Genomic DNA, 18,525 nt, shown 5'->3' with positions numbered 1-18,525 from the left:
TTTTAGGTCTAGTATGGTTTTGTTCATTTCCATCATCTGTTTGGATGTGTTTTCCTGTTTTTCTGTAAGGACTTCTACCTGTTTGATTATGTTATCATGTTTTTCTTTAAGGATTTGTAACTCTTTAGCAGTGTTCTCCTGCAATTCTTTAAGGGATTTTTGTGCTTCCTCTTTAGTGTCTTCTGCCTGTTTAGCAGTGGTCTCCTGTATTTCTTTAAGTGTGTTATTAAAGTCCTTCTTGAAGTCTTCTACCATCATCAGGAGATATGCTTTTAGATCCGTGTCTAGCTTTTCCGGTGTGTTGGGGTGCCCTGGACTGGGCGAAGTGGGGGTGCTGGGTTCTGATGATGGTGAGTGGTCTTGGTTTCTGTTAGTAAGATTATTACGTTTACCTTTCGCCATCTGGTAGTCTCTGGGGTTAGTTGTTATCGTTGTCACTGTTTAAAGATTGGAGCAGAAGCTGTGTTCCACTCACCAGCAGTCTCTAAATCCTGAGGTGGGGGTCGTGGGTAGCTGGTGGGTGTCAGGCAACCCTGCGCTCCAGCTACCCCGGAGCTGATCTGGCTGGATGAGGCCTGTGGCCCTACTCAGGCTGGTTTCTGCTTCCCTAACTAATGCAGTCTCAGGTCCCGTGAGCAATTGGATTGGTGCAGAAGCTGTGCTCCACTCACCAGAAGTCTTAAGATCCTGTGGCGGGTGTTGTGGGTAGCTGGCGAGTGTCAGCCGACCCTGTGCCCCCCCTCGGGTGATTTCATAAGTATGAAGAGCCCTGGCCCTTAGGGACTGATTTGCAGCTAATAACAACCCCACCAAAATGTCAGACAGGACCCAGAAGAGGGTGAGACTCTTCTCTCCCTTCTTCCTCTCCCTCCCTCCCTCCCTCCCTCCCTCCCTCCCTCCCTCCCTCCCTCCCTCCCTCCCTCTCTCCCTCCTTTCCTTCCCCATTCCCTCCCCTCCCCACTTACTTTTGTGACTGTTAAGACCTGAAGGTTTTGCTGTATCAATGACACTGAACCTTCCAAGTTCCTCAGAAGTCCTGGTTACTTCTTTGATACAGGATCCCTTCTTTGTCTGGGATACCAAAAGTAGACTAGCCTGGATGGCCAGTGATCTTTAGTGATCAGTATGTCTCTCCCTCCCTGAGGATTACAAGTACCTATCACAACATACCACACACCACACACATCTTTTTCCATGGCGTTGGGGGTTCGGTTTCAGGTTCTCATGCTTACAAAGCCATCATTTTGTTGAATTAGCTCTCTTCACAGGCAGTAGTTTGCTTTTATAAACTGAGTGCATACCCAGGGCCCTAAGCCCATGTGGATATGTCACATGCTGAAAGCCAAGACTACGTTGAGCATGAAAAGCCCTCTAGGGTCCTAATGGTCAGCCATGCAATTACATTATCATATTATTATTAATTGTACTTTAAACAGCCACATCTTTTAAATAAATGAATAAAATATGATTTAGGCTTGCTTGTATGTCTTACTTCTTGTCCTTCTTTGTTTCAGAGACCCAAATTACATCTAATATAATTTCTTTTCATCCTAGAGGCTTTTCTTTAACATTTTTAGTGTTTTTTTTCTGGCAACAAGCTCCAGTTAAACTTATATATAGAAGCCTTTATTCACCTTCATCTTAATTTGTTTTTTTATTAGCTAACTAGAGCATAACCACTGTTTCTGTTTACCAAGACTTTTAAGATGTTCCTTCCATTGTTGCTTGTTCTACCGTGTTTGTCTGAGAAATTACAGATATTTACCTTTCCCCCTTAAGTACACACATATTTTATTCACAGGTTGGGAAACGTCTCGTCACAGTGATTTTCAGAATCCCTATCATCACTGGACTCCCTATTTAACTTTCATTATGTAACCACAACTGGGTGCTTCTTATATTTCATCATTTTATCCTAGAACCCACTATGTAGCTTCCTATGTTCCATCATTTTATTCTAGAACCCACGACGGCCTTAAAAATATTTATCTTCTCTCATCTCTCTTTGTCCCTGAACAAAGAGAAGTAGAAAGATCAGAAAGATTCTTAGAAAGGACAGAGGTGTCTGAGCAAATGTACAGGAAATGCTAATGGAGAAGGAGATGCAGGATTGGTAGGATGTTTTTCTTTCTTGAACAACTCAGTTCGCTTCATGTAATGAGGAACACATAATGATGAGACTACTAATTAATTTATGTTTGGAGGGGAGAATTGAGCGAAGCTGGGAGTGTCATTTCTTTATTAATTTATTCAGTAATTTAGAAAATACACAAGTTCCTGTTATAGGACAGACAGTCATGGAGGCTCACACAAGATCTTGTTCCTGGAAGCATACATCAAGGAAACCGAAAGAGCCAAACTGACCAATGAAAATGATCATTATAAACAGAATGCCTTATAATCTATGAGGGCTTATGGGAGGAGGGCAGGGTAGAGTATAGAATACAGGGAAGGATAAATAAGTCTAAAATCCCTTTGAAGTTGTGATATGGAAGCCTATCCATTATTGGAGAAACATGAGAATACGTGTAAATACATATATGCAAAGAATTAAAATTCTACAATGAGATAACAATGACCTGCTAGACACCATGGGATAAAAAAGTTAAAAAGCTAGGTATCATGAATGGATTTCCTCTTTTGGAATTGTTCTCCAGTGAGATCCTTAATGTCCCCCAAAGATTACAGGTTACTGCCAATGCTATTGATTATCCTCCAGATCTTGACTGTGAGACCCTATTGCCAAAGACATCATATACTGAGTTACAGAATGTGAATATATTAAGTTGGAACTGAGCTGGAAGTATCATACAGCTTTTATAGTCTATGGTATACAAGGAGAAAAGTAATCAGCTATGAATCCTGTGACATACAGTAATGAATGACTAGCCTGGGCAAGAAATGTCCACTGTTGAAATGTTAATTAGACTTGGGTAAACATCATGGGTGCAACCTATTTGTAACATAAGGTTTTCTAGATAAATGTAACACAGATACCACCAAAGTCTAATGTGGTGAGTCAATTAGTTTTATTGTGGTTACTTACAGGAATATGTTTGAGGATTTAATTACAGGAACAGAAACAATTCAGACAGCCATGTCACCAAAAGCCACCCCAGCATGGGTGACAAATCATAAAACCCAGAAACCTGGAGCACAAGGAAGAGCCTGCTGGCAGCTCAACATGTTGAAGGATTTCCCTCCCAGTTGGCTCAGTCAGCCCAGCAGGTCTTCTAGGCAGTTTGGATAGTTTTTTGTTGTTGTTGTTGTTTTTGTTGCTGTTGTTGTTTTTTTCCCTGAGGCTGCTTGCTGGTCTCTGCTTCTTCCAGGCTGCTCGGCTTGTTTGAATATCTTCTGTGCAGCCTGCCTTCTCTGAGAGTGACTTTTGGCAGTTTCTCCTGTTCGCTATTGGAGAAGAAAGTGTCTAGTGAATAGGGTCAGTTTCAGGGACTTCCTCAAAGCTATTTGTTTACTTTCTGCCTTAATGAGCTTCCCTGAAGGTTTGAATGGTAAATTTCAGAGGAAATTGCTACCCAATACTAAATGTTTTCTGTGGGTCTTAAGTCTTCATAGGGTGAAACCAATACCTGGTACCTTTGTGGGGCGAAGAACCTGTGGCTACATGAGTTGTAGGCCTTAGTGGAGAACCTACTGCTAATATTCAACTAAATAAACATATTAGTTAATGGATTCCTAATGCCTCATTGTTATACTCATAGACCAACGTATCAAGTGCATCACAGAAGCTTCTACCTGCATAGATAATGATTCACAGAAGCTAATAGCTAGGCAAGGTGCAGACTGCTCTGTTTGAATGTAACGTTTGTACTGCACCCCATCCTCTCAATGATCACAGGATTGTTGGAGAAGAGGAGGAATAATTGCAAAAGCCAGAGGCAATCGTGTCCTGCTGACAAAAGAGGAAAGCTAAACATACGAATTCACAGTGGTTGTGTCAGCATGCACAAGCCCCATGCCAACTCAAACCAGACCAGTTGCCAGCAGGGTGGGGTCTGAATTCTCATCTCCAGATGAGGAGCTATTGGCAATTGATAGCTACAGAGAAAGGAAGAGTCAGTTTTATTTACAATCTTGCCATTGTAGATTGACCCTCCTCCAGTGGGAGGTCATACATCAATGACTGTATTGGCAGCACAAATTGAACTTGATAGGTGAAACAAATCAAAACAAAACAAAACAATCTAGTGATAAGGGAAAAGGGGGTGGATCTAGGAGGAGATGGGAAAAGAGGTGAATATGTAAAAAAATCCTCAGTGTACCAAGTTTTCAAAAAACCAATAAAAATAAATTTAAAAAGATCGTAACAAATTATTCTGAGGATGTTTGAAAAAAAGTCATACTTCACTATTATTACAAATGTGAATTGGAACAGCCACTGTGGAAATCAATGTGGATGTCTTTCAGAAACCTAAAACAACAAATAAATAAACCAACCAACAAATCAACAGCAGAAACAACAAACCAAAAATCTGCTCTATGACCCAGCTATATAACTCCCAGGTATGTACCAAAGGACTCCATGTTCTACCACAGAGATTCTTGCACACTTGCAGTTATTATTGATGTATCGTTAATCACTAGAAAATTGAATTGGCTTGGATGTACATAGATGGATGAGTAATAAGAATGTGATACATGTTAAGAGTACAAATTTCTTCAGCTGTATTAACAAATGAAATAAGAAGAAAAATGGATAAAACTGTAAAATATTGAATTGGTAGAGGGAGTTCTGGCCAGATTAACAAATGAATACATTTTCTGAGGCATGTGGAGTATATCTTAAAATCTGTAGACTAGTGTGTATAACTTGGAGAGGTCAGAATGTTAAAAAAAATAGCAATGAATAGGTAAACAAAAAGAGGCCATAAGGGATGTATGTAGGGAGGTATATTGTAGAATCCCATGTATTATGGAACATATAGGAGGCGCTACTGGATTTGAAAATAAGACACAGCCATGGAAGGTGGAAAGATAAGGACTAGAAGTTTAACTAAAACTAAGGGTATATGAAAACACCACATAGAAATTTATACTGTAAATTAATTGCAATGAAGATGTTTGAATAGAGGTATCATGCATGGGAGAATAATGTTTCTGACAGAAGTCATAAGTTATTAAATGCAAGTCCCAGATTCAGGTATTAGGAATCTATCTATACATCTTTACTCATAAAGACTTCATAGGCGGCTTCATGGCAAATAAAAAAGGACATTGGGATCACTCTTTGATTGACATCAGAACAAGATGGTAAGACCCTCCTGCTAAATGCAACACACTGTGCTTATAGGACATAAGAAAACTACACCAGACCTGCTCTAGAATTTTCCTTCCTGTTGGAAAGTTTTCACAGCACCAGAAAGTGCTATGCAGAGTGATGGAAATAAAATGACATCAATGTTCTAGCCCAGCTGCGGGCCCTGCATTCTACACTACTGGTCTGCCAGGTATAATATACTCACTGGAGCAATAGCAGCTTAACTGTTATAGGAAAATTTATTGCTTTTTGATTGAATTGGAGACCAGCTCTGCAGGAGGGCACTCTTACTTCATACTATAAACCTGGTCAACAGCCCATGACTGATGTGCTTGCCAGCCCTAAGAGGGAAGCTCCTTCTGTTACATGCTAAATGCATGTTTTGTAACTGCATTCTAAGTATTTTTTTTTCAAACCATAGATTAGTGCTGATGTGAGTTGTGGTCAGAAAACCCAATCAAATCCCTGTCCCCCCTCTATCCCCCACAAGCATGCAGTAAATGGTAGTTAATGCAAAGACTAATTCGTGTTTACAGTTCAGAAAGTAAGTGTTAACTCCCTACACCCAAGTGGTACATCTAATTGCTTCAAGCCCATGGAATACTGCTTCAAAGGAGCAGGAAAAGATGTCATGGTAGAGGATGGGGATGATGCTGAGAAGTACAGTCTTAAGGACATGACATGGCCATTGTACTCATGGGCATACAACAGTTGTGAACAAGTGCACGAAACTGCAACAATTCACCATGGATGGAGGAGAGCATCAGAAGACTCCATGTCCTCTGAAAGAATTCCAGCCAGTTAATGGTTGCTGTGTGAGTAATTTTCTTCAGTGGTTTTAGCCAATGAAATTTGCTCATGAAAGTAACTCTGAGTAAACTCAGTGTGTCATAAAATAACCATAAGATTTTAATGTGAGGGGACTTGCTGACAAGATAAGGCTTTCAGTAGAAAGGGGAGTGGTATATAACAAGGCAATGTGGGGAGCAAATACAATAAAATATTTTATATATTACTTGGGAAATTATTAAAGAATGAATTTTAAAAATGTTAAAGGATGAGAGAAGGGGGAATCCTCACATACCAATGATAGGGGTGTAAATTAGTATAGATCCTGTAAGAATTCCTTAGCTATTCTAATTTTAATACTTAAAGGAACTATTATCATATGCAGCACCATGGGTATGTCTGGAGGATGTTAGTGAAGTGATACACAAATTGAGCACAAAAGGATAAATATGTAATGAACAAATTAACCCCATAAAAGTTGATAAATAGTGCTTGCCTGATGGAATAAGAAAGAGGACATAATGGGGAAACCTCATTCATCAGAGAACATGGTACAGTCAGAAAGAAGGCATCAAAAAAAAAAAAAAAAAGAAAAAAAAATATCACACTCTATACATCTACAGTGATGGCAGATAACAATGATCCAATTCACATTTCAAAGCAAAAACAGAAAATTTGAATGTTTGATATGATGGCTATTTCTGATTGTCAACTTGACTACATCTGGAATGAGGTACAATCCAACCATGGAGGGCACACCTGTGGCCCAGACCTTGAGGCTGGAAGACACAGGCCTAGTGGCCATGAAATGTCTAGGCCCAGACAAGGTAGTACATGCCTTTAATCCCAGGAGACTGGAGCAAACAGATCGCTGACTTCAAGGCCAGCCTGTGACAAAGCAAATTGCAAAACCAGGCATGGAGGTACACACCTTTAATCTGGGCTGCATCTCTGCTGGAGGCCAACATAAGGACATTGGAAGAAGGAAGACTCATTCTTCTTCACCAGCTTGCACTTACTTGCCAGCCCCTCTATTTGAACCTCTATTGGATTCCTGTTTATGCAGAAGACCAGCTGAAACAAGTAGCCTCATGGGACTGTGCAACTACTAGACCTTTGGACTTCCCATTCACAGCTGCCCAGTGCTGAGTTAGACTACAGACTGGAAGTCATTACAATAAATTTCCTAATTATATAAAGATATTCCATAGGTTCTGTGACTCTAGAGAACCCTAACTAATAAATTTTAATCACAAAAAATTATAAAAATGTTTGACTCAAAAGATATTCTAGTTCCCTTGATTTGATCATATATATGGTATGTATCATATACATATCATATCATCAATCATATATATGATCAATGTACATATAGACATATATATGTACATGTGTGTGTGCATGCACAAGTGTGCATATGTGTAGTGCATACATGAGTGTGCATTTATGTATGTATGTGTGTGTCCTTTTGTGTGTTAGATGCACAAGTCTATCTGGTTGCATATTAAGGCCAGAGGACTAGATAAAGTGTCCTAGTTGTCAGCATTCACCTTATCCCTTTGCAGCAGAGTCTCCATGAACCTGGAACTGAACCCGTGGCAAGCAATCTCCAGCAATGCTTCTGTCTTTATCTCTCAAGGAATTATAGGCCTGTTAGTAGAATATACCAACACTTTTTTTTTTTTGTGTGTGTGGTTCTGATTTGAGTGCAGATACTCATGCCTGTACATCAAGAGTTATTAATCACTGAACCATCTCTTAAGTCCATTCGTTTTTTAGTTTTCTATCAATTTTACCATGAGGAAATGCAAACCGAGTACCTAAAACAGCATGCATATATTATCTGACGGATGTCAAGGCCAAAACCCCAATATTTGTTATCTGATGGGCTAAATTTCCTCTGGAGTTGCTAAGGATTTATTTATTTCAGGATTTTTCTTCAGATTTTGGTAGTTCCTTGAAGTGTGGAAGCATAAAATAATCTTTACCTGATATGCTGAATGATATGCTTTACCACATTTACACGAACACCTATTTTTATACTATAGATGTTAAATAAAATAGGATTGAGAGTCAGAGTCATATATGATAAAAGGTCAATTTTTCACAGCATTATAAAAGAATTATAAATGTTTATGTATTCAATACCTGGGGAAATAAATGTGTAAAACTAAAATTAACAGATGAATAAGCAAGAAATAATACAATAATATTAGGGTACATCAATGTTCTACTTTCAGCAATAAACTAGGTATCAAGAAAGAAAAGAGAGGCCCATTGGACTTGCAAACTTTATATGCCCCAATATAGGGGAATGCCAGGGCCAAAAGAATGGGAATGGGTGGGTAGGGAAGTGGGGGGCGCTATGGGGGACTTTTGGGATAGCATTGGAAATGTAATTGAGGAAAATATGTAATAAAAATATTAAAAATTAAAAAAAAGAAAGAAAGTCAAATAGCAAAAAGTTATAGATTTGAACATTATTATGGAGCAAATCTATGATAATCTCTTATGTATTTTATGAACAATTAGAATTTGGAAGTTTTGCTTACAAAAGAAAGAATAAATGTTTAAGGAGTAGAAATGACTATTATATGAATTTGAATTTGACATTGTGCATCATAACTGGTTATATCAGAGTGTCATACAACAAGGCAAAAAGGACAACTTCTGTCAGAAACAAAAAAATAACAATGCCTATGTGAAGAAGAAAATGAAAAATTTATTTGAATTAAAAGTGAAAAAACCAAATGATGCTTTAGCTATGGTATAATTTAGATATTTTTGTATGCTAATAAGATGAGATTGAACGTAGAAGAGGGAGCATAAAGATTTTAAGAGCTAGAGAACAAGGTGTCTATCTTTGATAGGGAAACTGCTCCTATAAAATCTGAACAATATGGTTACCTAATCAGCTTATAGTATAATGCCAAGAGCAGTTGGCATGTCAGTGTAGATTGGAAAATCTTACAAGACTCCTTCCACCACAGGTGAAGAATTACATACATACAGGCAACTTTTGGCTGGTGAAAAATTGAGAATCAGTTCTTTCAGTGGACAGCAGTCCTGATAGGTTATCTAATATCAAATGATCATCCCCAAATACATAAACACATGAGAATCTCTAAATGGACCCTGAAGAAAATTTATATATATATAAGTAATATATATATATTCTATAGTATGAACTATCAGTGCTATATGTATGAATTCTTTATATATGAATATATATATACACACACATATATGAGAAGGCCAAGAATTTGAGATGGATTGGGATAGACAAGGAAAAGGTTGGAGGGGGAGCAGAATTGAAATAATATAAATATAGTACTCTTGTATGACATTCTCAAAATAAACCCTCAAATTAAGAAAAAAATGAGAAGTACTTTCTTAAACTAGTCTAGGAAAGTTTTAGAGTATAATAATGTAGGCATTTTGGTAAAATGAAAAAAAAAATCTGTAATTACAATTAAAACCAAACTGATTTATATATTTCCTAAAGACAAGATGAGTTTCAAACTTGTTAGGCAAGGTACACAGTTTCCTTTCTCATCTAGGGAGTAATTCTTCTTTGTCATGACATGCAAGATACAAGCAATCTGGGTATACAATTGGAAAGGCTTAGTGCTATTAATATTAATACATTTGTCTAAAAAGTAAAAATAAACAAGAGTTCTTAGTTTGGGCTTTAGTGCTGTGAACAGACACCATGACCAAGGCAGTTCTTATAAAGGACAACATTAAATTGGGGCTGGCTTACAGGTTCAGAGGTTTAGTCCATTATTATCAAGGCAAGAAGCATGGCCACATCCAGGCAGACATGGTGTTGGAGAAGGACCTGAGAGTTCCTTGACTGGGAGGCAGCCAGGAGAAGACTATTTCCAGGTAGCTAGGAGGAAGGTCTCCAAGCCCACCCCCAAAGTCATTCACTTCCTCCAACAAGGTCACACCTCTCTAGAGTGCCACTCTCTAGAACAAGCATATTCAAACCACCACAAAGAGTGAATGTTTTTTGAATATACCTATATTTTCTTGTATATTTGTATTCATTCTTACTTATCATATTGTTAAAGCTGTAATAATTTCTTTGCTTATATTAAGTACATGTTTCATCATGGCATTTTCTTACATGTGTATCATTATTCTTTGTTCTCGTCCATTCATCTCCCTATGTACTTGTCATGGTAAATGTAGTTTTACAATCAAATTATTTTACAGGTTCCATTTTGTTTGATTAGTGATAATATATTAATTTTAGCTCTATTATGCAGGAAATATTAAATTTTATTATATAACTCGTATCTTCTTTTCCATTAATTCTTTTTCTTCCTGTTTTATAATCAAGTAGTAGGGCCATTAACCCAGTAAGAACTAAGCTTTTTCTCCACACTACAGAAATAGCATATGTAAAATTTAACTGGAACACATTTTTTTCTCAAAAATTTAAGCTTGCTTTATACGTACATATGTACACACACACACACACACATATGTATACACAATACACATATGTATATAAGTTTATATTACTTATGTTTTTATAATCCAGTCAAAACAGTCATGTCTCTGAAGATGAAAGAAAACTTACAGTTGAATGTATTAATTCCCCCGGGAAATAGAAAACTTTATTAATGTCCTTTCTCAATGAATTAGTTTACACTCTTCAAACATAAAGTTTCTATAACAGCTTGGAGAAAGTTTTGTGAAGTTAACATTTAATGCTAAAGCAAAAATACTGATGTTACAAGAAATACTAAGCAGTGCAATAATAAGGTAACCAATACCATTGTGTCTTCCAGAGAAGAATCAACGGTGAAACTGGAAAGTTTTGTGAATTTCCTTATAGAGATAGCAGGATAAAAATTTCCAGTGCACCAAGAACTGTGGTAAGTTGGGAAAGCTAATCTTACTTTCCAACCTGACTATGTATGGAATCATCTAAAAACCCAAACTGATAGACACACAGAGGCGAGAAGACCCACCTTAAATCTGGGCCATATTATTCTGTGACAGCCCATATAACACAGTTAGAGTCATCTGGGAAGAAAGAAACTATACTGAAAAAAAATGCCTCCTTTGGATTGGTCCATAGGCTTGTTCTTAGAGGATTTTCTCTCTCTTTCTCTCTCTTTCCCTCTCTTCCTCTTTTCCTCTCCCTACCTCCCTGTCCCTGTCTGTCTCCCTCTCCCCCTTTCCTCCCCTCTCCTTCCTCTCATTCTCCTCTCTTTCTCTCCCTCCCTCTCATTCTCCACTTCTCCTCCCCCCTCTTCCACAGTCTTTTGAGGTAAGGTCTTTTTACAAAATCCGGGCTATCCTGGACCTCAACATCAGAATGGCCTTGAGTTTACAGAGATTCTTCTGCCTCTGCCAACTGAATGCTGAGATTAAATGTCTGTTAAAGTTCTCTGCCCATGCTGGTTTGTAGGGCGTTGTCTTAATTGCTGTGGAAGGGCTCAGACCACTACAGATGGATCCTTTCTTGAGCAGGTAGATTTGATATAGCAATTTTTGGGAGCAGGTCAGTGTAATCTGTGTTCCTTGATGGTTTCTGCTTTAGTTTGTGTCTCCAGGTTTCTACCTTGAGTTCCTGTCCTGACTTCCTTCATTGATGGAGTATGTACAGGTTAACCATGCTATAATCAACTGACCCAAAGAAGCTAAATAGCAAGGAGGGCCCAAGGGAGTATATTTGGATCTTCCTCAGGACGGGAAATAAAATAGATACCGGAGGTGGACAGAGGGATGGAACTGTATGTCAGAGGGAATGAAGAAGGGAACCAGATGCGGGGTTGCGGGGGCGTTTGAGATGGAGACAGAGCAGGGAGGAGGGAATTCGAATTGTGAGTGGGAGGCAATCTCTAGGACTTGCCTGAGCCCTGGGATAGAAAGGGGCCCCTGGGGACCTATGGAGATAACTCTATCTGAGACTCTTAGCAGAATGGGATATGGATCCTGAAATGATCACCTCCTGTAGCCAGGAATGATCACCTCCTGTAGCCAGCAGAAAAATAAGGACAACAATCCATCCACAAAACCTTCTAACCGAAATGGGTACTGTCTAAAAAATGTGCAGGGACAAAGACAGAACAGAGATGGGGGAATGGCTAACTAATGGCTGTCCCAAATTGAGATCTATCCCACAGCCCAGAACCAATCCCTGACACTATTAATGATACCCTGTTCTGTTTGCAGACAGATGTCTAATGTAACTGTCCTCTGAGAGACCCCACCAATCCAGCAGCCAATGGAGAGAGATGCATGAGAGCCACAGCCATACATTAGGTGGAGCTCGGGGAGTCTTTGGAAGATTTGAGGAAAGGACTAAAGGACCTGAAGAGGTTAGGTCCTCCACGGGAAGACCAACAGAATCAATTAACCTGGATCATTGGGGACCCCAGAGATTAAACTATCAACCAGAAACTGAACATGGACCCTAGCTTCTTGCACGTATGTAGCAGATGTGTAGCTTGGTTTTCATGATGGTCCTTCAACATCTGGAATCTGTTGCCTGCCTGCAGATCCTGTTGCCCTAACTGGGCCACCTTGTCTGGCTTCAGTGGGAGAGGATGTGCCTACATTGCAGTGACTTGATGCACTGTGTGTGTGTGTGTGTGTGTGTGTGTGTGTGTGTGTGTAGTGTGTAAGGGGATGAGGAGGGAGGAATAGGGGAGGATCTGTGTGAGGAGGTATTGGGAGGAGACAAGGAACTGATATTGGGATACAAAGTGAAAAAAAAGGGAAGAGATAGAATTTAAAAAGTCATGTATACAAGTAATATACAAACTGAGTAGATGATATTTATTATATGTACTTATGTACATGTGTGTATTTAATAACAATTACCTTAAAAAGAGGTCATGAATATGAAATGGAGCAAGATGGAGTATATGGGAGGCTTTAGAGGGGTTGGAAGGAAAGGGAGGCATGTTATAATTACATTATAATCTCAAAACCTAAGATATGTATAAAATCTCCAAAATTAAAGGGCCAGATGGATTCTGTGACTAATTCTATCAAAACATTAAAGGAGGTCTAACATCAAAAGACTAACACCATTACTCCATAAATTTTTCTCCAATATGGAAAAGCAAGGGATAGTTCTTAATTTCCTTCCCAAACCAGATAAACCCCCAATACACACAACAAAATAATGTGCCCATACCTTTGATGAGAGACCTTATACGGAAGCAGTGATGGCTCTCATTATGCACCAGAGGCTAACAAAGAAGCCCCAAGCAAGAAATGGGTTAAATCTTTGAGAATTGTGGGTAAGTGGCATTTCATAATCTCACAAACATTCCAGGCTTTTGCCATTGTTCATAAGCACTATACAGTTCCTAACAGTGTTGCTGAGGAAGCCATATACTTGATTCAGAGTAAATGGAAATCAAGCTAGAGCTTGCCTGGAAGCTTCATTTAGATGTCCTATCTTTAAACATTCTGGAAGGGGGCTATTCCTGCCTCTGGGAAAATAAAATAGTTATCAAATATACATAGCTATGACCTCTGTGAGGTCATACAATACAAAAATATTACTGCCGTGATGTTGGAGAAATAATCGAATGGAAATAATTCACAAATTCCTAATTGGGTTTTTGTTCCATCTCCCAACACAAAACTCATATCTGACAGCCATTATTGACCCAAAAGCCTGTGGTTACACAAGTCATATTCCCACAGAACCATCTGCTACTTTTATTTTGGTAAACAAACCACATATTAATATGATCCCTAATGTCTCCATCTTTGTCAGAGAACTGATGAGAGGACAATATCTATGGGGTTATATGAGGAGGGATAACTAATGCTAAAAGCCTTTTGAAAATCTGTATAGAATCTAACTATAGAAGCTTTCTAAATTTTTATTTATATAAATGGAATTTAAATGGAGTTACTCTAAGGTAAGGAATCCAGTGCCTGAAACTATCATTATATACTATAGAATTTAACAGCCAGCACCATAAGTAAATTATATATTTTTTGAATTGTTGTCTAAAAGGGTTCCATAGACGATCCTAATCTTATATTGACAGCTAATAGGTTATCCTTCACAACATTATGGTAGGATACTATTTCTGAACATACCACATACTTACACAAAGACACAGGGAAAATGAATTGGTGTCCAACTAGAATCTTCTTTCCTATTGACTAGTGTTCATAGGGCTTGGAGCTACTCTGAATGCTGCTTAGGAGAAAAGTAGCCATTAGTCCCACAAACTACTAACCCTGTTAGCTATAATAGCCTGCTGGTACAGTACAGGCACTAGTGCAATAGGACTCCCAATGTTATGGGTATAATCAACCAATTTTTATTGTCTTTAAGGCCCTTTCCATAAGAACAAACCCATACCTGACATGGCTAAAGTGGTTGAGAACCTGATACTAGGTCAACTATGCATCTGAGGGAAGCCCTACAAGAAACATTCTGCTAAATGAACATAGCAATAAAATGACTCCTGGCCATTTGCTATGCCCACAGATCACTGCAATCACTGGTTTCTCATCATAGAAGCTTTGTATACTAACTAACAGAGAGACCCACAACTGGGCAGCATGCAGAGTCAGAGACTTTGGAGTACTCAATCCTAAATGGTATTTCTGTGTTACACTTGTGACCTCAGTGTCTTGGGATCTATGCCGAGGAAGAGGCAAAAAGATTATAAGAGCCAGATGTAGCAAAGACTTCTAGGAAACAACATATTCCAGACATAGCTAGATCGATGTACACATGAATTTATAGAGTTGTAGATACCATACCCTAATTTTGCATGCTTTCAAAACAAACAAAATCCCTGAGTGGATAATGGGAAATGAACACAATGTATGTGTTAGGATTTTATTGCTGTGAAGAGACACCATGGCCACAGCAACTCTTATAAGGAAAACTTTTAATTGGGACTGTCTTACAGATTTAGAGGTTTAGTCCATTATCATCTTGGCAGAAGCCATAGAGGCATTCTTGGCAGACAACAAGAAGAAAGAGACTGGGCCTAGCTTGAGCATTTGAAACCTCAAGCTACCCCCCTGCACCAGTGATATACTTCCTCTAAGAAGGCCATACCTACTCCAAAGAGCATGCTACTCTATCAACACTGATTAAAAGAAGAAATCAAGAAGAAAATTTAAGCCATCCCAAATTAAATGAAAATGAATACAATTTACATCCAAAATCTTGGGGCACATAAATGGATGCAATTCTCCAATAAAAAGACCAGGCTAATAGAATGGATGTATAAACAGAATCCATCATTCTGCTGTATACAGGAAACATATCTCAGCTAAAAAATATAGACATTATCTTACAGTAAAAGACTGGAAGAAAATTTACCAAGCAAATGGACCCAAGAAGCCAGCTAGTGTAGCCATAGTAATATCTACTGAAATAGACTTTCAAGCAAAATTCATCAAAAGAAATGGGGAAGGATATTTTATACTTATTAAACGAAAATTTGAACAAGAGGACATTGTAATTCTGAACATCTATGTACCAAATCTAGAGCATCCACGTTAGTAAAAGACCATGACAAAAGATTAAATTGCACAGTGGACCCCACTAATAATAGGAGACTTCCACACCCCGCTTCAACTAAAAAAAAAAAGATAATCAAGACAGAAATTAAACAGAGAAATAATGAAGCTAACAGAGGTTATAATTCCAATGGATCTAACAGATATCAATAGAACACTTCATGCAAACACTTAAGAATATACCTTCTCGGCACCTCCTTGAACCTTTTCCATAATTGACCATATAATCAGTCACAAAGCTAGCCTCAACAGATATCAGACATTTGAAATAACCCCTTGCATCCTATCAGATCACCATGGAATAAAGCTGGACTTCAGCAACAACATACCAATAGAACACATATATATTCATAGAAAATGAACAGCTCACCATGTAACAATCAATGGGGCAGGGAAGAAATAATGAAGACACAACATACCCAAACTTATGGGACACAATGAAAGCAGTGGTAAGAGGAAAAATCATAGCACTAAGGACATTCATAAAGAAACTGGAGAATACTCATACTAATGAATCAAAAAGTATACCTGAAAACTCTCGAAAATAGAAGCCAGCACATCCAAGAGGTCAGTAGATGTAGTCAAACTCGGCTAAAATCAATCAGAAACAATGAGAACATTATGAAGAATGAACAAAACCCAGGGCTGATTCCTTGAGAAAATCAACAAGATAGGCAAAGCCTTAGTGAAAATAACTGAACAGTAAAATGACCTTTCCCAAATCAACAAAATCAGAAATTAAAAGGGAGACAAAACAAAGTATACAGAGGAAGTTCAAGAATCATTAGGTGTTATTTCAAAAGCCTGTATTCCACAAAATTGGAAAATCTAAGTAGTCATTAACAGGCTACCAAACAATAAAGCCCAGTGCCAGATGGTTTCAGTACCAAATTCTATCAGACATTTTAAGAAGAGATAATACCAATACTCCTCAAACTATTCTACAAAAGAGAAACAGAAGGAACATTGACATAGTCAATTTATGAGGACACAGTCATCTTGATACCTAATTCACACAAAGATTCAACAACAAAAAAGTACTTCAGACTGATTTCTCTTATGAACATTGATGCAAAATACTCAATAAAATACTTTCACTCTAATATATCTAATAACACATCAAAGACATCATCCACCATTATCATGTAGACTTCATTCCAGGTTGCAGGGGTAGTTCAATATATGAGAATATATCAATGTAGTCAACCATGTAAATAAAAAACCAACCAAACAAACAAACAAAACACAATCATCTTATTAGGAGCCAAAAGGGCCTTTGATAAAATCCAACCCCCCTTCATATTTAAAGTCTTAGAGAGATTAGAAACACAAAGGGTTACATACCAAAACACAATAAAGGCAATATACAGCAAGCCAATAGCTAACATCAAAATAAATGAAGAGAAACTTAAAGCAATTCCACTAAAATCAGGGACTGGACAAGGAAGACCAGTCTCTCCCTATCAAATATAGTACTTGAAGTTCTAGCAAGAGCAATAAGACAACAAAAGGTGATGAATGGGATACAAATTGGAAACGAAGAAGACAAAGTATCAGAATTTGCAGATGATATGATATGAGAGTATATGTAAATGATCCCTAAAATTCTACTAGAGAAATTTTACACATGATAAACACCTTCAGCCATGTGGCTGGATATAAAATTAACACAAAAAAATCAGTAGCCCTCCTTGTACAAGTTTTAAGCAGCCTGTGAAATTGGTTAGGGAAATAATACCATGAAAAAGAACCACAAAGAATATAAAATATTCTATGTAACTCTAGCCAAGAAAATTAAAAATCTATAGGACAAGAACTGAATTCAAGTCTCTGAAGAAAAAAAAATGGAGAAGATATCTGTAGTCCAATCAATTTAAATATTAATACAAGAAGCCTGAGATTGGACAGGGAAAAACAAGTTAGAGCTAAGGTTTTCAGAGACAGGGCAGAGGAGAAGGAAGGAAAATGGAGGAAGAACAGGACGATCCAGATTCCTGGTGGCTTTAAATAGTCACAGGTAGCTATGAATATCAAATAAGGGATGGATAATTTTAGAACAATTTGTCTTATCTAGGTGGGCAGTTTATAATCTTATCAATTGGCTCTGAGATTATTGTGTGGGCATCTGTGAATTGAGAATTTATTGATATGTAAATCTGACTAATCAATTATAAGCTTCTAGAGTTTTAATTTACTGGGTTAAGGGGATTTGAGACAACTAGTCAAAGGGGGTAGGTGGCTGAGAAGGAACTAGCACCCCTGAGGCAAGCAAACCAGACCTGGGAAGACCACTATAGGTCATGGCTGGGGATGGCCTAGAGGCAGAGGCCATGAGACTGCTGGAGCAGTGAGCAGCTGGGTATAGATCAGGATGGTGACATTTTTAAAATATTTCCTACCACAGATATCAAAAGATGCAAAGTCTCCCATGCACATGGATCAATTTCATAAATAGTTAGAAAATGGCTATTTTACCAAAACCAATGTACAGATTTAATTGATTTCCTTCCAAAATACCAACCCAATACTTTACACGGCCTGAAAGAAAACTTTCAAATTCATATGGAAACAAACATTCAAACCAGGATAGCTAAAGCACTCCTGAACAATAAAAGAACCTGTGGAGGTATCCCCATCACTGACTTTAACATGTACTACAGGAAAATAGTAGTAAAAACTGCATGATTTCTGGGCTGGAGAGATGGCTCAGTGGTTAAGAGCACTGACTGCTCTTCAAAGGTCATGAGTTCAAATCCCAGCAACCACATAATGGCTCACAACTATCTGTAATTATCTGTGATTCACTCTTCTGGGATGTCTGAGGACAGCTACAGTGTACTTACATGTAATAAATAAATAAATCTAAAAAAAAACCCTGCATGATTTTGATATATAAACAGACAGGTTGATCAATAGAATCTAATTAA

This window comes from Mus caroli, unplaced genomic scaffold (assembly GCF_978045245.1).
Source record: "Mus caroli unplaced genomic scaffold, Mus_caroli_1 scaffold_10, whole genome shotgun sequence".
Lineage (NCBI taxonomy): Eukaryota > Metazoa > Chordata > Mammalia > Rodentia > Muridae > Mus > Mus caroli.
The sequence above is the reverse complement of the archived record's forward strand: the minus strand, read 5'-3'. Positions refer to the sequence as shown.